Here is a 25,275-nt window from a genome sequence, read left to right as displayed (position 1 = left end):
GCAAGCCCTGGCCGAGCTGGTGGCCGTGGCTCCAGGGAGAAGCCTTCAGCTCCCATCCACAGCAGGGATGGAGGAGGCATGCTTATAAACGCACTTGACATTTGTTGGGTTTGCTGTTTTGCTTTTTTTTCTTCTTTTTTTAAGGAAAAGCAGCCCATTTCCCATCTGCCAGCACGAGTGTAGCCAGTGCCACGGAGTGTGCCCGCAACGTGGACAGGCAGCTGCAGGATAAATCTCTTGGTCTTTTTCCCCTCTGGTGCAAGGAGTCACCCGGAGCCGCTCGCTGTGCCAGCCGGGGGGGACGGCAGCGTTCCTGCCCACCTGATTTATTATCTCTGCTCGGCACACAGGGAAGGGGATTCTTCACGGGGAGGAAAGTTGGCAGCTCGAAGCCTTCCCCTGGAAGCAGCCGGCGCTTGGTGTGAGCGTTCATTCAAAGGAGCAGGGAGAGAAAGGAAAAAAGCTGCAGCGGGGAAAGAGGAAGATTAAAAAAAAGCAGACACCTCCGAGGCGCTTGCGAAGCTGGGAGGCAGCAAGGCAGTCGGGATTTCTGGTCTGAGGCTGGGACGGAGACCCGCGGAGCTGATGCGAGAGGAGTTTTGCATATTCAGAAAAGTAAACAGAAGAGTCAGCCTTGTTTTTTTGCAGAATTACAGGAACCAGAGCTGGAAAAGACCTATTAACTCATCTTTCCGTTCCCCTCCAGGGTAGAACAGGATTGCTCCCTGGAGGAGATTATTTTTAGCACTCTGTTGAGCACGGTTTTTGATGTCTCATGAGATGGGGGGGGTTTCTTTTCCAGGGATTTAGATGTAAGAATGATAAACCAGGTTCCGCCAAAGGAAGGCTTGACCCAGAGATGAAACGAGGATCAAAGCTTTGCTGTGAGGTTCAAAAATGTTTGCCTGCATGTTTTCCTCTCTCTGTAACGTGTTTCTGCATCTCTCTGCAGCGTGCTTTGCCTGGGAAGGAAGCAGAGGCAACGAAGCCCCGGCTCTCCAGGGATTTTTGCTCCTACAGAAACGGAGAAAGGCGACGATTTCTCTGGAAGAAGCTTCACACGGGCATCCTGGGGACACTCGCTTGGGCCCTTGCATTGGTGGGGAGAAAAAGAGGAATGTCACCTCTGGCAGGTGACCGACACATGTCCCCAGTGCCCTGTAGGCTCAGTAGGAGGTAAGCTGTGCCGGGGGTGATTTTTGGCCCTGATTTTGGGTGAATGCGCTCCCTCGCTGGCCCTGCTGGGGGTTTTGGTGACCCTGCTCTACCAGCAGGGCTGGCACGGCTGCTGGTGGCATCTCAGGGAGGCTTTGGGCTCTCAGCCCCATGGAAAACCTCAGCCACGGCCCCAATTAATGCCTCGGCACTGGGGTCTCATCGTTTGCAGCTCTCCTTGCGCTAGGGAGGAGAGACACGGCGGGACCCGCTGCCTCCCGGCCGCCTCCCTGCCTCCTTCCTGCAGCTCGCTTTGATCTTAAAATTAAAATTGTTTTCAGCCTGCAAGGATATTTTCGCTCGGTGTGCGCTGGAACACGCCAGCCGAGGGGCTCTGGCTCCCCAGCAGCTCGCAGGGAGCCGCCGAAACCTCCTGGTTTTGCCCAGAGCGATCGCAAACAGTTTGCAAATGGTTTCGGTGGTTGCTTCAGCGCGGGGAGGGGAGGGCGAAAAGGAGAGGAACTGGCCTCGGATGCTGACTCCGAAATGATTGTTTGCAGGCCAGTAATTCAGGTTGCAGACAAGGCCCCATTGACTCTCCTCCGAGCGCGGAGCGGTTCAGTTGTTGGCACTGGAAAAGCGGCCGCTGCCCGCCGGCTGGGGCAGTGTGTGGGGGAAAAATCAAGGACCACGAGTGGCCACCCGGCTGTCCCCACAAGTGATGGGGTCCTGGGGGCTCAGCCCGGGGGGTTTTGGGCTGGAGGATTTGGGCTGGGGGGCTGTAGCAGCAGCGGCTGCAGCAAGCAGGTTTAATTCACGCCAGCAGACGACGGAGGCGTCCCCTGGACCTTTTGTGCCTCGCGGCTCCGAGGAGGAGGAAATTCGTCTGCGAGCAGCAGGTCTCTGGCTGGAATCCCCCCTCCGGCCGGGGAACCTGCGCTGGGGACTTTTAATTTAACGTGGCTATGCTCAGCCCAAAAACATTAGCTTAACATTATCGCGGGGTAAGTCAACAAATAGGGAAAAATCTACCGAGGTTACATTTTGCCCACTTTTCCTGCACCTTTGGAGATGAAACCGGAGCTAGGCTGCTAAGTTACAGTGATTTATTGGTGGGCTGAGGAGCTGGGTTTTTAAATACTGCATCTTTGGGATGCTGGCAACCTCGCTTCCTATAAATCTTAACTAGTATTTCTGAGCCCTTTTATGCCAGCTGCTTTCATGTATTCAGAACCTTTTCCGTGCAGTAGCCTATGAAAATATTGAAACGATGCCCAGAGCAACACCAGGATATGAAGGGGAAAACTTTAAGATGTTTTGTAACTATTTTTTAACAGAACCTGCCAAATCTTAATTTTTCCAGTTTACAAGTAAGAGCCTCTAACCATCTGTTTGCTGTCAACCGATGTTTGTTTGGAAAGGAATTTTATTATTTTTTTCCATCTCGCACTCCTGTTCTTACAACTAGTTTACTGAACTTCATAAATGTCAGCTTTCACAGTTGTTTTGTAAGCCAGTTATGATTTAGGATTTAATCAAAATTGAGCAGTCAGTGTCTTTAATCAATCTGAATGGAGATCAAAAACAAAAGAAACGGAGACTGAAAAATGAAACATTTAATGTATCCCAACAGTCTTTGAAAGAGCCTTATTTCCAGCATAATAGCTACCAGGAATCATTATAACAAACTTTAAAAAAAAAAAAAAAAAATACCCTCCAAAATTGCTTGTTGTGTTTTCAAAGATAAAAAGGGCTAAGGCAATTTAAGGCTTAAAAGCAATTCCAACCTTTTATCTCATTAAGTATTAAAAATAAACCAGCGTCAGCCACTCGGCGGCTGTGATGGGCGGCGGGGCGGGCAGCTCTCGGCGTTCAGCACCTGGCTGCTGGTGCCCCAAGTTTGCTTTGCTCTTCCCTTCTTTTTTTCTGTCCCGATGCCGGGGTCACCCCATGTTCTCTGCAGGGATTTGGGATCTCCCCTTGCACTCCAGCCGTGCACAGGCGCCCTGCAGCCCCGGGGTGTGGATGAAATCCATCCATGCACGTGGGCAGGAGATGCGTCGCGTTCCCCAGGCAACCAGGGCTTGGTCTGGATGCACGAATTTGGACCTAACGAGGCACCGCGTGGTGCTGCTGTGGGAACCCAGTGCTTTGGCACCCGAAAGCTCCTCTCCAGCATCCCATTGAGGAGGATTGTTTCATGCTTTGCTTCTACCAAGCTCAGGGGAGCTCTGTGTGGCACCCAACTGGCTCAAAACAGCCGTGTCCCATATTAGGGTGGGATCCCTCATTAGCTGGAGTGATCATTAATGATGCATGGGGTGCAGCAGAACTGCTGCGGGTCAGGAAAAACAAATTAAATGGGTGAAAACAGCAGCAACACCCTGCTGGCTGGTTTAGGAGTCGCCCAGAACTTGGGTGGCTCGATGCCTTCCAGCCTGCTCACACCATGGAGCGTACCTGGCGGTCACCTCCAGCAGAATCACGGGGAATTGGGGAGCAGTGGAGAGGTCGGGGCTTTTTTGGGGTGCAGGGCAGTGAGGTCAGGAATTGGGAATAGGGCAAATGGGTGTGGGAGCAACGAGGAACCTCACACCAAGAAATGGCCATGGTTTGGCACAGCCTGGCACAGCTCGGCATGGCACCAGCAGTCCCGTGTGCCCCCTGCCCTGTGTGGGGACTACGTGGGGAGAAGCAGAGCAGTGCCTGCAAGCATCGGGGGTGTGCAGCCAGCAGCGCAGCTCCGTCAAGTGCTTCGTTTTGCTCCTCAGCAGCAAGCTCCCTTTTCCCCAACAGCCCCCCCGTGAGCACCACCAGGAGCCAAGCAAAGCTTTCCGATGACCCCCGGAGCGCTGCTTTGGGTTTAATTTATGAACCAGCCCCTGACCTTTGAGTTCAAGTCTGCCTCATGTTGCAGGGCTTTGATTTGTCTTTTTTTTTTTTTTTCCTGGTAAAGGCCCACCTCTGATCAGCTCACCTCCTTAAGCTGGGATGTGGGTAGTGCCCGTGTGGCTCTGGGTTTCAGGGTGCCCACCCGGGTGCTCGCAGGGCTGGAGATGCTCAGCACCCGGAGCAGAGCAAACCCCCACCGAAGGGACGAGCTGCTCCTGAGCCCCCCCGGGGGATTTTGGAGGACTGCTGGGCTCTGCGGGGCTCTTGGTGAGCAACTGGGCTGGGGTTGTTGGAGGCACGGGGGGAAATCATCGACCTGGGGGTGCCGCAGCACAGGGGATGCAGTTTTTCAGCCCTGGTGCGTTGAGCAACCGTTCGGCGCAGAGACAAAACAAAACCTGCGATGCTTTAACGTGCTGCTCCGCTCTTGTTTACGCAGTCTGGCGGAGTCGGAAGAAAGCCCTTGGAACAGGAGGCTGTCACCGAACAGACGTCTCCTGGTTTTCACAAGAACATCCCACTTTTGCTGCAGCGTCTACTTCCGATAAATGTTTTGATTTAGCCTCAGCGTTCGTGTAGCAACAGGAAAACATCATCCCGGGGTGATGTTCTATTCCATTTGAAATTATCTCTTGGATGAGGCACAGGAAAGAGTGGATTCGAGCTGTAAACAAAATCCCATTTGTCTCCTTAAATGCATTTTGTTTGCCTGCCTTGGGGAAGGGGAGGATGAGGCGCGTAGGGGCAGCGGGGCTGAGGGGTATCCTGCAGCCCCTGGAGGCTCAGGAGGCCACGGCAAGGTGATGTGGGTGAATTCCTGCCTGCCAGGGTGCTGTTTTTGCATCAAAGGTGCCCAAGAGACAGCATGGGACAGTGCCAGCCTGCATGGGGAGAGGACTTTTGGGGAGAGGACCTGGGCTGCTGGAGCAGGGGGCAAGGTGGTGGCCCTACAGCTCCACCATTTGGGGCCCCATCCTCTCCCATCACCCTGGGTCTTGCTCACATTGCTGAAGCAGCACCCACATTTGCTTTTTCACCCCATGGTTCTAAGGGATTGCTTTGCCTAAATTAAACTCCTTAACCCTTAAACCCTACCAGCGAACCACAGGGTTTCGGGCACATGGGAATCACACAGAGCCTCGCATTAGCTTCTGAAGGGTGCTGGCGGCTGGAACTGCAGGCACTCCTTGGACATTCAAAGGCCGAGACTGCTTTTGTGGCCTGTCTGAGCTTGTCTGAAGGGCTGCAGCCAGAAGGGAGGCGAGGCACGCCAGGTATGAAGGCGTGGGCACCTCGGGCACCTCGGTCCTGCTGTGGCCTCTCCGAGGTTGTGCCAGGCGGAGGTGCCCGCGCACTACCGGGGATTTTTTAATTACCTTGCTGACGAGGGACTTCTTGCCCCCAGCTCCCCTCCTTTTATTCTGGAGACTGCAACTGCTGGTGACCTCTGACCGATGGGTCTGCTCTGCGGTTCCCCATAATCCTGCAATTTTTGTCCCTGTTAAAACTAGGTTTAATTTTACGTCCTCCTGCACGCAGTTCTCGGTGGCACGGGGAGGGCGCAAAGTGCTCTGGTGGAGCAGGAGCCCTGGGGCAGGAACCCGGGCGGTGTGAGCACCACCAACCCCCTGCACGAGGGCTGGTTTGGGGCAGGGGGGCTTCGGGAAATGGGACCGAGCCTGGTGGCTGCCCTCGGGTACCCACTCCCCATGGATTTTTGGTGGGGATGGAGGGAAAAGACCCATCCTGCCCAAAAGCTGCTGTGAGAAGAGGACAGGTGAGGAGACGCCTTGCTGGTCGCCGTCTCCCTTCCAGCCTTCAAGTGGGCAAATCCCAGCCCTGCTCCCACCAGTCTGGGTCCTGGTGAACGTTCCCCGCTGCAGGAAACCGGGGTTTTATTCCTGCCTGAAGCCCCGGCTCCGTGTCGCCTGGCCTGGCAACAAACAGCCCGCGTTCTGCTGGCTCTACTCTATAAAATTCCCTCTGAATCCAGGGAAATGGGTTTTTAAAATCGGTTTTAAAGGCCTCCGGGGGCTCCACATATTCTCACAGGCCTTCCTCTTTATTTGTCCCCTTATTGTAATCCACTCCACTTATGATGTATGGCGAGGGCCGAACATCTGGCTCTCATCACACCTTCTGTTGACTCACTGCTCAACAAAGGGGCTGAGATGAGTCCCAGATGTTGCAGCGTGTCAGCGCTCCCTCGGCCGCATACTTTTATGGAGGGGAATAAACAGAGGTGGGTTTGAAAGCCGGAGGGCTGAGAGCACGCGTTACCTCGGGGTTAGGGGCACGCGGGGGCTCGCCGGAGCGCACCGCACGCGGCCTCCTCGGAGGTGCCAGGTTTCTGCAGGGACACTGAGCCAGCCAGGGCTTCTCTGGGGGTTGGTGCAGGGCTGGAAGAGGCACGTGTGGGAGGTATGGGGCTGATGCTGAGCTGTCTGTGGTGGTGGAGGTGGGTATGTGCTGCTGCCCTCGCTCTGGTGTCACCCCCTGGCTGTCCTTGGGGTGTTTGGTAGGGGGGAGCACGGTGGGAGCAGGCAAGGCTCGGTGCTCCCAGGGTCTGGATGCTCTGGCTGTGCTCACACGCTCCCAAATGCCTCGCCATCCTCCCCAGGTTTGGCACCACCGATGGGTGCAACCTCCTGCGCACTGAGTAGGGCTGTGCAGCCCCCTCATCCATCCCCGTGGCATCGCAAGGGTGACGGCCACTGGGGGTTTGGTGAGGGGTCCTGGAGACGTCTGAGCAGGTCTGGTGCTCATGCAGCTGCCAAGCAGCAGTGGATGGCATCGTTAGCAGGTCTGAAGCCTGATTTGGAGCTCTTTGATGCTCTGAGCATTGATGTAGCTCTGGTTCATCTTTTTGTCATTGATATAACGTGTTTATCTAAAAGGGAATCTAGTTTTCATTATTGTGGATTTGGGGGCTTTTTGCTCTGCATAACAATGAAGTGGGAAGCTGCGATTGTGGGCTGCTGGAGCCTCTCTGGAGAGGCTTCTCTTTAAAATGCCCTCTGCAAATACGTGTGTTAGACAAAACAGCTCTCCTGCCCGAAGGCATTTCAATCCACAGCGAGCAGAGTGCGAGGAAGGCAGCATATCAGAGCGCCAGGATTTCTCCAAGGCAAATGAATCTGTTCTCATCTGGTTTTCCTCTTTGATGCATTTTTATGTTAAGGGCTCTAAGTGCTCCTTTAATGGTTCTGGCCCTGTCAGAGGAGCTGAGGTTTCTTCGCTTTCTTGTTTCTTCCAAACTTCCCTCCACAAGGCTCCCTGACAGTTCGTTCCCTGCGAAGGAGCTTTCCAAGCCCGCGTGCTTCACTCAACTTGAGCCGGGAATACCCACAGCATCCAACGGTGATGCTCAAAAACGCAGCGTGTCAAATCATTTGCCTCCATGACTGGGGGCTCCCAGGAGAAGCTCGGGTTCTTCGTGACAACAACCCAACTTAAGGAAATCTGTCTGCTGTTGGTTGTGGGGTGCAGGGACCCGCAGGCTCGTGCCTGGCCCCAGGGTGGTGTGGTGCTGAGCGGAGCCCTCCTTGGGTCCTTCCTGCTCCACACCAGCCTCTCCGCTCTGCCCCACCACTGCTGCTGCTCTGACCAGCTCCAGGCATGGGGTTTGCAGCTCTGGAGAGCTTCTCCTCTCTTCTGCACACACACAACTGCTCTGGCACAACGTGGTCAGTGCTGAGAACCCGACTGTGCTGCTGCTGGAGGGCTTGTGGCTGCAGTCTTCAAGATAAGGAGAGGGGAGCAGGAAAAGCAGGTGACAGTGACAGCAGAGCCCACAGACTCTGTGGCAGACTTTTTTTTTTTGCAATAACCTCAGGTGTGGGTCTTAGTTAGGGGTCACCTCCCCTGAGAAGCACCCTTGCCCCTGCCAGCCCCTGGTGCCCCTTGGGAGGAGGCGTCGCGCACTGCTCCGTGCTGCCTGCAGCCGTCTGGTGGCTCCTCGCCCGAGCACTCAGCGGGCAGCTCTGGGCACTGCTGTGTCACCACCCGGTCCCTCCCGTCTGCCTCGGTCCCTCTGAAAACCACTTTTCTGCTGCCACCCAGCCGAGTGGCCCCACAGCGCGCCGTGCCTGCGCGCCCACGGAGAGGGCAGCTCGCCCAGAGGGAGAAACAGAGACTTGGAAACCTGTGGCTTTGGTTGCTTTAAAGAACAGTTTCCCTGGCCTCTTTCTTTCATGTGGGCTGGGCTTTTAATTAGCTTTTTTAAATATAATTTTAAACTTTTTTTTTTTTTTTCCTCTTAAGGAGTCTGCTCGCATTTTTATCTCAGCTTTGGATGCACAAAGCTTGACTGTTTTGTTCTCAGAGTCAGCTGGATGATCAAGGTTTTTAAAGTCTACTAAATTATTAAAGGAAACTCAGTTACTCACTAAATATTATTGCTTCCATACTGTCAGAGAGAAGATCACAGCAATATTTTGTTAATTCAAACATCTTTATCTTTCTCTGAGGCTGCTGATGACAGGCAAAGAGCTCGCATAATATACAAAGGTGCTTGTTACGGAAAGAGGACGTAATTAATTCTAGCAGGAGCAATAAGTCTTTGCTCCATGGAAAGCAGCACGAGGGCCATGCAGCTGGCTGGGAGCAGCCTCGCAGCTCGGTTGGCATTGCAGAGAAACCCCGTGGGATGCTCACCCGTGGGATGTGGCACTGGTGTCCCTGTCAGATGCGAGGGTGCTGGTCCCTGGAGGGGTGTGCCCGGTGCTGGGAGCTCACAGAAAGGCTGCAGGACATTATCTGGGGACCTGCCGATGCACTGAGCCCCATGAGATGATGGGGAAGGTGACGTGTGGCTCACACTTGCTCTGCCCCATGGGGTTGGAGCCCCTCGAGGTGTTGCAAGGTGCCCGGGTGTCCTGGGAGAAGCTCGGTGCCCTCCCCGGGCAGCTCCCATCAGATGTCCGGCAACCAGCACAGCCCAGCTGCAGCCGGAGGGTTCACCAGCACCAGCAACACCAGTAAGCTCCTGCCTGGCACGGCTGGTGCCACCAGCACCACCAGCCCTGCAGGTGACAACGGGGACCCGCGGGGACCGTGGCGGTGACGGGTGGCTTGTCCCGTGCCGTGGCCAGGGAGCGGGGACCCGGGTTGTGCCTGCTGGGGCTGAGGCTGCTCGGCAGAGAAAGCCCCCAGCGAGACGCTGCCACGCTCAGCCTGGGGCCCGTGTGGCTGTGTGGCAAGTTGTATTTTCACACCAATGTTTTTGGTTTTTTTTTTTCAAGTCATTACAAGCTAAACAGCTCAAATAGTCTTCAAGGTGAAATCTGCTTTTCATTACTCTGTAAGGGCACTGCGGCTTCATTTTCATAAGTTACATTACCATATGCAGCATTATAGTGCTTTGCTCTGCTACATATTGTCAACATTAAATAACCTCTTTTTGTGGTTACATCATAAAAATTCTTTAGATCTTGGAAGCAGACTGTGAATATTTGCATATGTATATCTTTAATTTTCGCAGAACAGGCTGGCTACCAGATGGGTGAACCAAATAAGCCTCCAACATTTATCTGAAAGTTAGACGTTTTCCTGTGTTGTTAACCGCAAAGGAAACTAGGTGGTTTGCAGCCATGCTGAGCCGCTGCCAGCCCCTAACCTTCGAATATTTTCACAGGGAGGGGGAAGAGGGAGGGAGCCTTCTCCTTCAAACCAGATGGCCGTATGGAATCAATAAAAGGCCGTTTCAAAAGTTTGTTTACTTAACATTGAATATAATATGCCTTTGTGGTCCCTTTGCACAGCAGAAAAATGCGATCCAGCACCAAGCTAATGAGTCCGAGCACCGCGGCTCAGGCCCGAGGACACGGCTGCTCCGCTCGACGCCTCTTGCACCCATCCCCGGCGCGGCCCGCGGGCTTTCAAAGGGGCTGCGGGGCTCTTAGGACGAAGGCCCCCTCCTCTCCTGGGACAGCAAATTCTTTTTTCTGGCTAAAACTGTGGATTTTGTCATTTGGGGTGTAACGATGCAGGTTGGGGTGTGGGGATGCTGCCCCTGTCCCCAGCCCCGTCCCGAAACCTGCGCAAAAGGAGGGCTGGGCTCTCCGCCGCGTGCGAGAAGTATCTGCAAACTTGTAAGGTATTAATCTTGCGCCGTAATTATTTTTAAACATCCCAAATTATACGAGCAGTACAGCAAAAACAATGTAGCCTTGTCTTTAAAACATAGACTCTCATTACGGAAATCTGTCATCTGTTAATTCATTAGAGCCCTGACAGAAAGAGCTTAGATCAAAACTATTTTAAATGATTCCTGATGACACACAATGGCAAATTTCAGCCATTATTCCGGAAATGTAGCCATCATTCTTTCTGCTGGATTCAACAAGGGTCCTTCCTCTGATATTAATTGACTTCTAAGTAGTTGCACATGTTGTTGTTGTGCTATTGCTCGGGTCCCTCGGTGGGAAGGCGCAGCGAGCAGCCCTGCGCTTGCCCCGGCTCTCCGTCGGGCCCCGTGCAGCACAGAGCGGCGCTGGGGCAAGGGGCAGCACAAAGCCACGGCTCTATCCGCTCACCCTGGGCTTGCAATCACGAAGCACCCTGCTCTTTGGAGAGAAAAGAGTAAAAAAAAAAAAAAAAATTAAAAAAAAAAAAATGAACATGTTTTGCCTTTTATTTATTTATTTATTTCTGCAAATCCGAGCCAGGATCTTAAAAGCCCGATCCAAGCTTTAATTCGCTCTCCTCGTCTCCGTGATGCCTCGTGGTGGCTCCGCGCACGCAGATCCCTGCTCTGCTGATGAAGCCGTCCCAGAGTCGGCAGCTGCGAGCACGGAGACGCGAGGCGCTTGGACAGGTTCTGTTCAGCAGTTGCTCTTAATGAGTTTATTTACACAACGGCTTCATTGTTGTTGAAAGCAAGAGGTAGAAACTGGAATGTTTGGCGCTCACACGTTTTTCTTCTTGCATTTCAGTTTGGGTCAGGCCCCTGAACCCGTGCTGCTGAGGCTGGGCAGGTTGCAGCTGGGACATGGCCCCAGATTCGAGCTCGGGGCAGCACAGTGCTGGGAACCTGAGGAAGAAGGAAGAAAACCAACTCCTGTTCTTAATGCAGCTTCTGTCCTGAGGCTGGAAGAGCCAAGCAGTGCGCAATCTCCAGCAGATGCTCTTCATGGGACTCAAATACGGCCCCCAGGATCATCCCAGTGGACAAGGAGCGAGGGCATTTGCACGTTTGGATGTTCCCAGTGCCCTTCTGCAGCTCACAGCTGAGTTACCCTCCCCTGAGCCCAGCCAGCCCCAGCTGCATCCCTGCTGGGCGCTGCTTTGAGCCTGCATCCCCAAGCAGGAGGGCATTTCGGGTGGTTCCCGGGTCTGTCCCATCACACAGCACCCTGAAACCTTCATTGCCTTTCATTTTTGGGTGGCAGATGTTAGCTGTGTTACCAGACTCTGCTGTTAGAGAAAAGGGAGATGTATTCCTGCAAAACCTCATAACCTGACCTTTTCCAAAGACTTCTGCTGGTGTGCCACAGAAAATCCTTATTCTTGTCGAGCCATCCGGGACAAGGCGGTGGTGCAGGGCTTCTTCATGCTGCTGTGGACGTGCACAGGAGGTGCAGGGCTTGCTGATGGCTGCTCGGGTGATGTTTTGCTCCCGTGCACGGAGAACCTGCTGCTGCCTTCGCTGCAGCCGCGCTCCGAGGCTTTCCCGGCCGTATCAGGTAGCCCCCGGGCAGCTAATGGGGAGGCAGCAACGTGCTCGTGAGGGAGGAAAAGTGGTTTTGTGCGTTGCCAGAAAAATGTATTTTGTTCTGTTACAGTTGGCTCTGCACTTTTTCCTAGTAAAGTATATGAAAATTCTGCTCAAATGATGCGTGAGTTCCTTACGAGTTGGGCTGAGAGCCGGCAAATTGCTGTGTTTAATTAAATACCTCGATTTACTGAACTTGAGGTGAAGCCAAGGATAGCAAGCAGGCCGTTTTTATAAATTATGAGAAGATGGGAAAACCGACAATGATCCATATAATACTGTTGGACCAAAAAAAAAAAAAAAAAAAGAAAACCAAAGTGGTGGTAGGGGGATGGATTTGAGTGCTCTTTTTGTAATAGTGCTGTCCCAGGGCATTGCTGGGCACTTCCCAAAGGGCTCCTGGGAACGTGGCAGTGGTTGAGCTTTGAGCAAACCCCTTCCCTTGAATCGTGTTGTATTTGCTGTATGTTGTGCTGCCATCAGCTGCGCCCACCCTGTGTCCAGTGCCTGGCATTTTGGGGGCAGATTAAGGGGTTTGGGAGAGAAAAATCCCCCAGGCAGGCAGCCGGGCTGTGCAAAACTTGGTGGGCTGCATCCTGTGCTAGGTTTTTGCATGGGGAGGAACCCTCCAGCCCTGCTGACCCAGGCAGAGGGATCATAGTTGTAATATGGATATGAGAAACGGCTCTGGGGCTGAAGCCTGGGGAGGGTGAAGGCATTGAACAATTCTCACCAGTGTCCTGACTTGTCACGGGAGGTTAGGGAAGGGACAGGAGCAGCCCAGCTCTCCAGCATGAAACCAAAGCTCCAGAGGCACCAGGATCCATCCCCGTGCTTCAGGGATGTGCAAGGACCAGGCTACCCCTGCTGCCAAAACCCCTCAGGGGGCCAGAACTGAGCATCCTCACACCAAAACTGGTCGCACCCTTGCCACCACAGCCACGCTGCCTGCCAGATCCCACGTCCCCAGCAGCAAGGGACACCAGGAGCAGGGGCAGGGCCCTGCCCCAATCTGGGCTTTGCTTTCTGCACCACCCAGCCGAAGTCCTTGGGGACAGCAGGGCCGGGCGCAGGAGCGCTCACCTCCAGCCTATTTATCTTCGGGGGCTGCTACCTTGCGGTGCGTGAGCATAACTCTTCTGTGCATAATTCAGCGTCTTTGTACTTCATCAGCCTTTAAATAGCACAGCGGAGCAGAGAAATAATTATTCTCTTTGGTTGGCTAGGGTTGATGCTAAATCTGCACGAGCAGCGGCTGTTCGGGGACTTTCAGTGCTTGAGTCAGCGATCTTCTGACTTTGTAACTTCAGAAGGGGACAAGCGGCTTTCCTTTTTTATTTATTTATTATTTTTTTTTTACAATACACAGTGACAAAGATATAAATCTGTGGCAGCCCTGAAGCATAAATAGCTGTAATGCAGCTCGCTCGCTCTGCTGCCCATGACCCACGAGAGGCTTCACAGCTTCCTTTTCATCTGTAAAATCGCTCCACTCGGCTGGGAACGGCTTTGGCACGAAGAAAACCGGTGCCTGCTCCCCATCCCTCACCAGTTTGCACATTTTTGGGTGGCCAGTCCTGGTGCTGGGGGCGGTTTCTGGGTGTGCAGACCACGAAGTCCCTGATATATTAAAGGTTGAATACCTCGCCTGGGGGATGCAGCATGTGGAGCCCCCACCCCAGGAGGTGCAGGGATTGCCCTGAAAAAATGGGGCTGTATGGGGAAATCTGGGGGAGAAGAGGAGGAGGAGGAGTGCCAGAGAAAGCATGGGGATGATGTGGGAGTAGGAGGGAAAACAAACAGCCCACGTTGCACGGCTCAGCCTGGGTAAACAGCAAATATCTTCAGGGCTGTGCCCTTCTGGCCGGGCAGAGCAGGAAGGGGGCAGGCAGCTGGTGGTGCCGAGCCCTTGGAAGGAAGGAGCCGCACGGCGCTAATGAGTTAATTCGGAGTTAATTGGCTGGGGCCTGCCCATGCGGGCGGCAGGGCTGAGCAGGGAGCAGATCCTGCCGGTGCCAGCAGAAAGCAGCGAAAACGTCGAGTGGAGTGTTTACAGATTTTTCTTTCCTTTTTTTTTTTCTTTTTTTTTTTTTTTTTTGAGATGCTCTGATTACGAGCCAGACTTTTTTAAAGCCAGGAAGTGCCCAGCAGATGAGCATATCAATCACTGCTTTTATAAGCGTTTGAAGATTTTGCAAATCATTTTATTACTTTGATAGCAGGCTTCCTGCGAAGGCAATAAACCTGGCACCGAATCAGGCAGGAGGACGTGTGCGTGGTGTGAGGAGCCGTGCCCAGGGCTTGCTGGAGGGCGGCAGCTCGGGTGCTGCAGGATGATTTCTGTTCCTCCCCTGTGGCCGTGCCAGGAGCGGGCTGGCTGCGGGGAGGGTTTGTGGCTGGACCCCAGGGATCCAAAGCTGAGAGGGTCCTGTATAAAGGGAGGATGCACGGAATTAAAGTAGCAGTGTGAGAGGAGCGAATACAAGCAGGATGCAAAGCACAAGCAGGAACACTTGGGGACTGAACGCCGTGCAGCAGGTCATGGAGAGCTGGCTCTGCCTCCTGCTTCTGCTGCAGGACTGACTGTGTGTGTATCTGAGGTCTGCTGGCAACAGGAGGCTGGGGCAGAAGCTCTCAGCAATGCTGTGTCCACATCCTTGAGCCTGCAGTGGGAATCAAGAGGCAGGGATACGTGAAACCACCCCACAGCTCCATGGGCTCAGTGCCATGGAGGTCCAGCACTTCCCAGGGTAACCCAGCCCATAACTGCACGTGGAAGCCCTCAGGAGATAAAATGCAAAAGTTTGGAGAGTTTTGTAGCTGAACCCACCGTGTCCTCTCCCAGGACAGCTCTGTGCCCACCTGGCTCCCACTCATTTGGGTGGGGGCTGAGCTCTGATCCGTCACCTCGGCCCCACGAGCGTCAGGAAGAGGACACAGGAGCCTGGCTTCTGAGCAGCAGCCCTGGTTCTGAGCCCTGCTTCCAGAGCAGGCAGCGAGCAGGGGGTGAGGTGGGGCTGTGCTGGAGAGGTCTGCGCTTCACTTTCACAGATAAACTCTAAGCTGAGCTGCTGGTTTCGCGTAGGAAATTCCACAGTTAGACTCGGTCTAGGCCAGCGAATAGCACAGCTCTTTTACCACATATTTTCAAAGCATATTTTATTTTTGAAGACAGCGAGTGTGTCTGGGAGTGGCGCTCAGTGATTTTTTCCTGCGTTTTCCTGTGCGAGGAGATCGCGGGTCCCATCCGGCCGGGCAGGGCGGGGGCCACTGGCACAGCCGTCACCTCCCCGGGGACAGGGCGCCTGGCAGAGGCACCAGCCACGCACTGGAAATCTTTGCCCTGGCTGCAATTCATCTTAATTTGGGCAAAGCAAATAAGTTTAGCTGCTGACTTGGCGCAGCTGCTCCTGGGCTCCGAGGAGGAGCGATAAGGGAACAACAAACCCGACCCGGTGTTTGGAGAGCCCAGGACTCGGGGCCAGGCTCATCGGCCTGTATTTATAGCCGGTGCAAAATTGATCCGTGCAGTTTCCAGACTGTGCAGCCAATTAAACCTCTCGCTCTCTCGCCGTTCCTGGTGCAATTACCATCTCGCGCCCTGTAACTTGCAGCTATGAGTAAGCCAAATTCAATTTTATATAGAGTGTGCAAAGTGAACTGTAACTGGGGAACAGTTTCGTGCGTGCTGTCCCTCCCCAGCCTGACAACCAGCTTTACTACCCAGCAGGGAATAGACTGATCGCTCATTTACGGCTGCAATCATCTCCCTGTTACAGCATTAGGAAGGAATGAGCACCAAAAGCCATTATAATTAAGATCTCTCTGGAGCTGACAGTAGAAATAGATGGCATGTGGAGCTGGAGCTCGGTGGCTCAGCTGTTTCTTTTCGAGCTGTCACTGGAAAATTACAGAGGCTGACAATCATATTTTTAACGCAGCAGTGCTAAGTAATATAGATCCACCGTGCGCCGTGGAAACGCGGGGCGCTGCACCGCGAGCGCCGTGCTGGGCAGCGCCGTGGGCAGAGCCCTCGTGCTGAGGCTGAGCTGTCCCTGCTGCTTCCTTCGCCTCCGAAAACCCAACCCCAAGCCACCTCCGTAGCGTTCACCGTGTTTCTTGTGCCGTGCCAACGCACAGCAGCATCTGGGGCTGGGTCAGCGCCGCACACAACTGCTGTAACACCAAAGCGCAGCAGGTACGTGCCCTCGTGCTTCACCTGGGAGGGAGCATTGGGGCCTGATCTCGTCCATCTCTGAACTTGGGCAGCTATTTGTCACCGGGGGAGCTGACAACCCGCAGCCGCTGGTGGCCTCTCCCCGCTGGGAAGACGTGCGCAGAGCCTGAAATATTCCGAGCAGCAGCCAAGGAGCAGCGCCCGGCCGTTCGGAGACGGCGCGCTGTGTCGAGACCTGTGGGTCTTCATACCTGAGAAGCAGTGTTGCTCAACAGAGATGCCTGGTTTGAGACGGCAGACGATGGTTTCCCAATTATTTCATAATAACGAGCGCCTCCTCCCCTGCCTCTGGACAGCAAACAGCACGCGGTGAGCCGCCTTTCCCCCGCAGCCACCGGTGCCTTTTGCAGGGCTGGGCTCTTGCGGGATGCTTTGTGAGCATAATACGGTGGGAAAACACCCGCTGGTGCCTTCGGGGTGTCATTAACGTGGCAGAAAGGCAGCTCGGGTGCCGCTGAGCGCCAGTGCTGCTGCTTTTGGGAGGCTCTGCTCATGCGCCGTGGCGTCGCGCTCCTTCCTGCCGCAGGCGAGGGGTGTCCACAGCATCCCCCCTGTTTTTCTCCTATTAGGCCAGCTGGGGAGATCCCCACCACTCGAACAGTTTTGCATTTCATTTCATCTCTGCCCATTGCCAAAGGCCTTTCATGTTCACATAGGAATTCAGCGGCGAGGCCGGGTGGCTTATCGGGCTCGGGGCTGTCTGCACCCACCGGCGGGCGTTCGCCCGCGCCGCTCCTTCCCCGTTGCAGCAACTGAAGTCACACACTTGCTATCTACATTTTTCCCTGACAGCCGGCATTAGAGCTATTTCTATTAAATGTCTGATGCTGTGTCTTGTTGCAGAAGGCTGTGTTGGGTTACTTCTTGCCACATACCTCCGTGACAGCGTGCGTTATTTAAAGAAGCAGCGCTGAGCGAATTATACTTCCTCGCCCCATCATGTAATCCGCTGTAAACACGGGTGGGCTTGCTTTCCTTATAAACACCTCGTGTTTTTTAAAGATCCAGATTAAAATATGATTTGTAGGCAAGGGATGCATCAGCCCCTGGGTTGTTTTGACGTGCTGGTCTTTCCCAATCCTGCCCAGGCTGTGGGTGCTGGCGGGGCTTTGTGCCGCAGGGGGCAGAGGCTGCTGTGCCGTGACTCACGGCGCTCGCTCTCCCCTGCGGGCAGGCGGCGAGGTGATGGCAGGCAGGCAGAGGACACACGCATTAGCTGGCATACTGTTACGAGGATCCTCTTCTAATCACTTTTCAAATAACCCCGTCAAGGCACGCACCGCTCTGTGGCACAGCGAGTCCCCGGCTGTCATGAGCGAGTGAGCAGTGATTTCGCTTGGGGAAAGGCAGGCGGCATGGCACAGCTGCCTTCGTGCCCCAAAATGTCCAAGAGACAGGAGCTGACACCAAGTGCAGCCGCCTTGCAGGCTCTATGGGAGGCAAGCTGTGGGTCCAGCTCCATTTTTTTTTTTTTGTTTGCAGGTAAATCCAGCACCTTTGCCACGCTGTGTTGTGAGTCCCTGCACCTTGCCACACTGAGCTCCCCCCTGGTTTAAATCCAGGTGGCTTCAGCCCGATGGTTTGTGAGCATTGCCCGGCTGCCCGTGCATTTGGGTCTGTGCAGATGGATCGGGGCAGACTTGGGATCCCTCTGCCTTTGGGTCTGCAGGGACCGACAAGGATTTTGGAGAACCTTCCTCCACCACAACGCGGAAAAGATCCAGAGCCAAAGTGCCCTGTTCCCACTGGGTGACATTGTGCAAAAGTTTCTTTCTAAGCTGCAAATGAATTATTGATGCAATTATTCATTCTCATTTAAATATCTATTTAATGGCATTTAAATAACAGTGTTCAGAATATGTCAACAGTTTACACAATAATTTATATTCTGATCTTTATACCTCTGTTTTCTCCCACACAAATAATTGAAACTCATCCATTTTGAGTGACAATTGTAGATAAGTATCACTTTTTTTTTTTTTTCTGTTGCACATGTGCGTTATCTAAATATATTAAATCACTTACTCAATTTCAATTTCATTTGAATGATTAATCAGTTACTCGGCTATAATTGTTTGTGTTAAGACATCTCAGATTAGAAAACAGAGCGGAGAGACAATTAGGAGAGCAAGGGCTTTGAAAATATCGCTGCCTGCGTCTGAGGGGTTGGGAAAGCGTCTTTGTGCTTCGTCAGGAGGCGCTGGTGCTGCTGGCAGCTTGGGGATGCTCCTCTGATGGTAACAGCTCTTCCCATCCAGAACCGCTGCGGGGACTGGGATGAGAAGCCCCCCAACACTGGATTTGGTGTGGGCTCTCCCCGGCTGCTGCCTGCTTTTCTCATGCTTTGAGGACTTTTTCCATCTTGCCCATTTGTGCAATGGTTCGGGGGGAGCCTTGAGGAATTGGAGAGCCTCAAGTCAGAGCCATAGTGCCTCACAGGGCAAATACTGCGAATGTGGAGGTGCTGAAAGCCATCTGGGGGCTGCTTCTGGCTTCAGGAGCAGCATTCGGATGGGTGTCCCCTGGGGCTGTGCACCCCTTGTGAGTGGGTCAGTGCCCAGCACTCTGGGAGCTCGGTGTTTTCAGCTGGCTTCAGGCGCGCTGCACGTGAGCAGGGCTCAGGGCGCGATTCGCAGGTCGGGATTAAAGCCTCTGCTTGGAAACCACACTCTTGCCTTTGATCTTGTTTCCACACACGTGTAACTTTATGGCCTCTGCAGAAATGACTCCTGATGCACCTCTCCCCAATGTCTGCATCGCGTCCCTTAAGGTGGTGAGGAAACCCGGGGCTGTGACTGCGTTTTTTGGTGGTGGCAGGGATTTGGCAGGGTTTGGTGAGCACTGGGCACAAAGAGGACCTCAAAAGCCAGGGCTCTCCTGGTGAGCAAGGTGAGGGCAGGGAGCAGCAGGGAGCAAGGTGCTGTTGGGGGCTGTGTCAGCTTGCTGAATTTTAGGGTGGTTTCTCTTCGAAAAGGTTTTTCTTGGTGACCGATGCATGGTGGGTGATTCACCAGCCCGTCCCTTCCACACCGCCCCACCTTTCTTTATTTTATCCCAGGGGTGTATCCCAGATGTCAGCTTTCTGTAATCAGTTTTCCCAGGAAAATTTTTCTCATTCCTGAGGAGCCCAGGAAGGGGAATGCGGAGCTGAATTAGGAGGGGCCTCTCTTCCACAGCACTAACGGGGAGCTGGCCCTGATTTGTGGGGGCTTCCCCACCAGCCCCCTGTGTCCAGCACACGGCAGGGCTGTGAATGAAGCCATCAGCATCCCGGCCACCCGCCTGTCCCATGGCCCATGGCTGGAGGAGCTGGAAAGCTGATTCAACCCCAGAAATGCACGGAGAGCAGGGTTACGTGCTCCTAATCCCCGTTTTCCGAGCCCATATTTGCTCCAGCCACGCCGTGCCGTGCACCGCAGCCACCTCTCAGGCTGCAGCTTTCGGGGCATTCAATCACCTTATTTTATTATTATTATTTTTTTTGCTGTTTTCCGGAGGGCTGCGAGGCTGGGGAGGCAGCGAGCGGAGGAGTGCTGAAGTGCAGCTGGAGCGGGGATCCCATGTTCTATACATCCAGGCCGAGGCGCTGAGCGCAGCCAGATGTTTCTCCCCTCCCGCAGCTTGTCAGCGTGCGGCGGCTGCCGGCTGCGGCAGTAGTCGTGTCGGAGGCAGGAGGAAGCAGGCACACGTTGGGGTCACGGGGAGCCCCGGCAGATCCGCACCAAATTGATGGCTGCGCCTTCCCGCGGGGCTGCGCCGGGCACGGCGGGGTAACCCTGCAGTTACCTGGCTCCAGCCAGAGAACCGTGGGAGCTGCTAAAAAGGGAAAACACCGGAGAAATCCCTGTCAGGAGAGGGGAATAAAGGGGCTCGGAGAGAGGGCTGAGCATGGTCTTGCTCTGCAGTGGAGCAGCACATTTCCCCCTGCAGCACCAGGGCCGAAGCGAGTGGCTGCAGCAGGATGCTGTCCCTGCGGGCAGCCCATGTCCCTCCCCACACACTGCCTGCACCCCACACCTTTAATTACCCCCGGGGACTCTCTGCTCACCCCGAGAAGCTGCAGCTCCGCTTGTTTGGAGGTTTTTGGTCTGGTTGATGCTCCAGGTGGGAGGGAACCGGGCTCCTCTAATGTCACAGCTCGTGCAGTGACAGCCCCACACACAAACCTCGCTGGCACCGTGGCAGTGACGACAAGGGTGGCTGACCCCAGCTGACATCCCCCAGGCTGACATCCCCCCAGCCCGGCCGAGCCCCCCCAACCCAGCAGGGCAGAAGCTTGCACAGTCTGAGCCTTTCCCATCGCAGAGGAGTGGTTTGGCACTGCCCTGGGTGAAAATGCGGCGTAATGAGCCAAAAACGCGCGCTTACTGGAGCTGGCTGGGCCGGAGCTGGGTGGCAGCCAGGGGTTTGGCCCCGTCTCCAGCAGCAGGAGACCTTCCCTTAAACATGTCTTTTAAGGAGAAAGGGGTTTGGACTGCCTGCACCGGGCTGTCAGACCTCGGACACCCGGCTGGGGAGCTGGGCTTGGATTTTCCCCGGTGCCCCAGCAGTGCCGCGGCGCAGCTCCCGCGCGCCCTCGGACACGCAGCCCTGCCGGGGTTTATAATTTTATTTTTGGCTACAAGGAGGAATGCTGGAACTGCCCCAACACTTCTTGTTGTTAAAGTGCCTCAGCACTTTCCAGGCTCCTCTGGCTCAGTACAAAAATCAGGTTTTTATTTTGCTGATCGTTACCAGAAGCAAAGCAATCCGGGTTTCTGCTCCGAGCAAAGTGGCTGCCGGGTGTTTGGGACTGCACGCTGTTGCTCCCACGCCTGCAGTGCTGCTGCTTTGGTGCAGTCACAGAAACAGAGGCATCGTGGTGAGAAGGGAGAGTGATTTGAAGGCAGCACCGAGACAAAACTCTGTGTATCTTCATGCAAAACCCATGCAGACCTTCAGGAGCAGCCCCAGCTCTGGCCATGCAGCAGCCCCCACGGCAGTGAGCAGCAGCAAAGCCCAGGGGGCTGCTGATGTAGGAGCAGGGATTGGGCTTTGCTCACTGTCACCTCGTCACGATGGTGGGACGGTTCTGCGTGCCTCCCCGGGCTGAAGATGTGCTGTGTCAGCTCCAACAGGCACACGGGGTGCCTGGGCCGTTAGAGCAGGGCGCGTGCCCATGCGCTGGCACCCGTCCTGCGGCCGGACCACAGCATGATGTATGGAGCTTGTTTCTCAAACACCACGAGTTCGAAAAAAAAAAAAAAAATGTCTCGGCTGTAATGAAAACCCAATATTTCCCACAATTCCCTCCGTAATGACTTTAGCACATTGATGAGATCAGCCCAGGCTGGCTGGAAGCAGCACGCCCCGCGGTGCTGGGCTGCGCCGCAGAGGGGGTGCAGCGAGCGCCGACATCGGTGCCCCCAAATTCGTCTGTTTGCTCAGAGGGATTTCGGCAGAGCAAGTGCTTCGCTGGCTGACGTATACATTTCTTGAAGTCCTACAGCATCCTTCGGTATTACAACGCAAAAAGCCAACGCCATTTATCACCACCAAGTTCAGCAAAAAGGAGCAACACACTGAAGGCTTCTCCAGCAAAGTCACCCCCGATAAATTTGCCCCATTGTTCCCAAACCAGCTGAAGTAGAGGATGTGTGCAGCTTGTAAAAAGAGGCAGCTTTTATTTTGCTTCTGGATAGCTGCTCCAGCCCATTCCAAGCCACTTGTTCGCTTTTTTTTTTTTTTTTTTTTTTTTTTTGTAAGGGGAAAAATATCTTTCATTTGTCCTAATTTAATGCTGTTAATGAGATTGATGTCAGAGGCTGCCCAGAACATCAGCAAGAAGTGGGGGTCGAGCTTCCTCCATTAACAGCAGCATCCAGCCCGTGGCTGTGACCCGGTGTATTCGGGGGCAGGCACTTTGGCAGCAGCAGAACATTTTACCAGCTCTGTTCTCACCCAGTTTTCATTTTCTTTCTTATTTTTGCAGCTCTGCTCCATTAATCTTCTTCCTGGCACCAGTTTTCTGACGCCTCAGTCTGTAATGTGTTCAGCAGTGCTATGTGTTTGCTTTTTATTTCTCCTTCTCCCACAGGTCTCGTTGGCTTTATAACAAGGCACAAAATGACCTGCTGATAGGAAGGATGCGCAGCTGGATGCCCGGGCTCCACGCGCTCGCCTGCGCTTCTGGAGCTGCTGCTGCTGCCCCTGGGTGCCCACAGCAGCGGGGCCAATCCTGCTCCCGGTGCAGGGGCCAAGCCACGAGCCATAACAGCAAGGCAGAAGACCTCCCCTTATGGCTGTAGACCTTCTTGGGCTCCTGACACCCGGCACGAGTGCAGGAAAAGAGCACGGTGCAGAAAAATTACCCCTGGCACGGCGCATGGCACCACCATCACCTCCTCACCTCCGTCTCGTCTCTTTCCCAGCACTCAGCCCAGCCAAAGCAGACATTCAGGAGGTGCTCAGCCTATGGGGACCCCTGTGCAAGGAGACAACGGATGCTGTGGTGCGGCTGGGTGCTGATCTAGGAGCTGCCAGGGGGCACCCAGATGCCTCTCCCCGCACGGCACCCGGCAGCGGGCGCTCCCGACCCAGGGTGCTCGGTGAAACGTCAGCAAAAATAAATCTGGCTAATCCCGAGGAATGGCCGGGCGCAGCAGCAACCCTGCAGTTCCAGGGAGATTAAAATAAAGTCTAGCATTACACCGCTTGGAAGAGCCGAGATTTACTTGGAAACTGAATCACATTAATTAGCATTCTGCTAATGGCTGTTTTGTATAAATATAGTGTGTCTTAATACCAACACGAGTCGCAGGTTGACATATTTAGATCACTGATATCAAAGTCATTAACGCCTCTCCGTGGTAAACCTATTCTCAGTTAGGGCTGCAAATGGGATTCTCCTGAGCCAATCAATCTTACTAAAGCCTGAGCAGAGCCTGTTGATCTTTAGCCACTGAATGGATACAGCTTCCCAGAAATGTGCTTGCATCTGTCAAAATTATAAGCAGCTGGCAGCCGCAGACAAAGGTCATATTTGCTGCTAGTGTGAAAATAGGATCCCAGGACAAGAAATGCTATTTAGCAGCATATCAGTTCTGGACGTGCTATTAATGTTGCAGCACAATACGAGTGTGTGTGTGTGTGTGTCCGTCCGTGCAGGCATTTCTACACATGCCAATTATGTATTTATACGCAAAATTTCTCACATATACCCTGTGGTCCTGGATCTCGTCCAGGGCTTATTAAAACTCAGTGACATCAAAGGATGGGAAAGGTCTGCCCGAGTTTAGGAACTTGGAGAGCTTAACAATTATTTTGCAATAATTCCCTCTTAATTTATCATCCGCTATTGCCTTGATTAAAAGCTCCCCTGCTTGATGGCAGCACTGAAGGTACCGGCTGCTGTTAGAGGCTGATTTGGGGCAATTTCAGCATGGCAAGAAAATGGGGCTGCTCCCGTTCCTGAGAGCCCTCTCCACACATTTGCTGTTTAATTTCTGTTGTTCCTGCCCCCAGCCCCGCTGCCTTGGGCTCCTCGTGCCCTGACCCACCCGGGCCCGACCTGGCGTTCACCGTGACGCCGGGCGCGCGGTCTCCTCTGGGGTTATAATTAGATCACAGCAGCAGGGATAAAGCCACGTAAGCCCGACTTCTGAAGCGTGCAAATGCCTGTCTCCTCCAGGAAACCTTGCTCGGTGCTGTAATCTAAGGCCACGCGTTTTAGCTTGGGAGCTTTTAAATCATAAATCACAAAGTTACCAAAATCGGGGCGTCACGGTGCTGGCTGCCTGCAGCTCCCATGCTGGGGATGGCGAGCGGATGCTCCTGAGCCCCACAAATTGAGGTACAATTGCTCGGGGGCCAAAAAGGCTGGGCTGGCATCCCTGGGTGCGCAGGAGAGGAATCTGTGCCATTTCTCTGCCTCTTTTCTTCTCCCTTTTCTTGTGCAGGGACGTTTTTGCCTTGTAGCTCACAGCTGCAGAACGATTCTCAGCCCTTTGGGTTGAGGAAAATCCCTGTGATCCCCTTCCCCTGCACAAAACACCTCTCCTGGTGTGCTGCAGACAGAGCAGAGCCCAGGGCTGGGACCTGCGCCCCAGCTCAGCTGCAGACAAGGTGCCCCAAACCTGTACGTGTCCATGGGGGGAGCACTGCAATTTAAGTTTACCTTATAAAAGCAAATATTCCCCTTTTGCTCAGCCCTTTAAGCAGAAACATCACTGAAATTGTTTGAAAATTGCTCCCGCAGAGCCCCTGAGCACGCTGTGTTTGCAGGAGCGGTGCTGAGCCCTTGGCCATGGCCAGCACCTGCCCACTGCTCGCAGGCACGGGGGAAATCCCACGAAGCTCACCGAGGGGCAGGCAGTGCAGTGGGAAAAATGCTAGGCAACAAGTTGAAATGGCCTGACAATAGTGAGTGCTTATTTTGACAGCGTTTTTTTTCTTCATTATTATTATTTTATTTTTTTTTTTGGTTGGGAGGTTATAATAAAATCCGCGCTTGGCTGATGGATTTTAAATAACGCTTATCTCATGGATCGAGCCAGACGGTATGTAAGGCTGAGGTCCGCGTGCAGCAAGTCTGTCCTTTAATTATTCCGACCTCCTATTTCGGGTATTCGTGAGCCAGCCGCTCCCCCTGAAGCCCTGCAGGGGCTGCGGATTGCAAACAGAAGTTTCCAGAATGTGACCAACCAATAAAGGTATTAAACAAAAGTGAGCGCGAAGCTGTATGAAAAGCTCTGGAGTGGACAGGGTGTGGGAAATACGTCTGATGTGAATGAACGTAAATATCTACAATTATTTTAATTCCAAAAAGAGACATGGAAGGGGGAGGGGGAATACCTGTCAGTATAAAACTGGCTGGCAGAATTCGTTTTGTCATCACCGAGGCAGCTGCAGAGAGATTTAGACACAATCCCCCCACCAAAAAAAAAAAAAAAAAAAAAAAAAAAGGCAACCAGAGGAGAAGATTATCAGAAGAGGAAAGGCTTTAATACACTGCGAAGCCCTGCTCACCCACTGAGAAGTGAAGCTTAATTAGAAGATTAAGCCGTGTGCTGGCTGCGCGTGCGGCCGTGCTGGCGGCAGAGGGGGGCTCCGGCTCCTTGGGTGCGCAGCCCCCCCGTGTCCCCACCATGGGGACTCCTCGGAGCCTCTCACCCTGATGTGTTTGGGATGACTCCATCCACCCTAAAAACGCCCACGAGCGCCGTGTGAGGCAGAGCTGGCAATGGGGCCAAAGAGATGGAGCTGGGGGTGTCCCACCTCCATCCCCTATGCTGCGCCC

General features: G+C 53.8%; 1 long non-coding RNA gene across 3 annotated transcripts; it reads left to right on the top strand.

Moving 5' to 3' along the window:
• The first annotated feature begins 397 nt into the window (after window positions 1-397).
• Window positions 398-11,830, top strand: LOC311442857. 3 transcript variants are annotated; one of them, XR_014696912.1, is made up of 3 exons: window positions 398-615; window positions 953-1,176; window positions 10,983-11,830. It is a non-coding gene; the product is annotated as an uncharacterized lncRNA (long non-coding RNA). The 3 variants fall into 3 exon arrangements; XR_014696913.1 differs by lacking the exons at window positions 398-615; window positions 10,983-11,830 and adding exons at window positions 4,112-4,314; window positions 4,487-4,742 and having other exon boundaries at window positions 757-1,176; XR_014696914.1 differs by lacking the exons at window positions 398-615; window positions 10,983-11,830 and adding an exon at window positions 1,716-2,785 and having other exon boundaries at window positions 757-1,176.
• Window positions 11,831-25,275: the final 13,445 nt, after the last annotated feature.

This window comes from Aythya ferina, assembly GCF_964211825.1.
Source record: "Aythya ferina genome assembly, chromosome: 11".
Lineage (NCBI taxonomy): Eukaryota > Metazoa > Chordata > Aves > Anseriformes > Anatidae > Aythya > Aythya ferina.
This window is presented reverse-complemented; position numbering and strand designations above follow the sequence as displayed.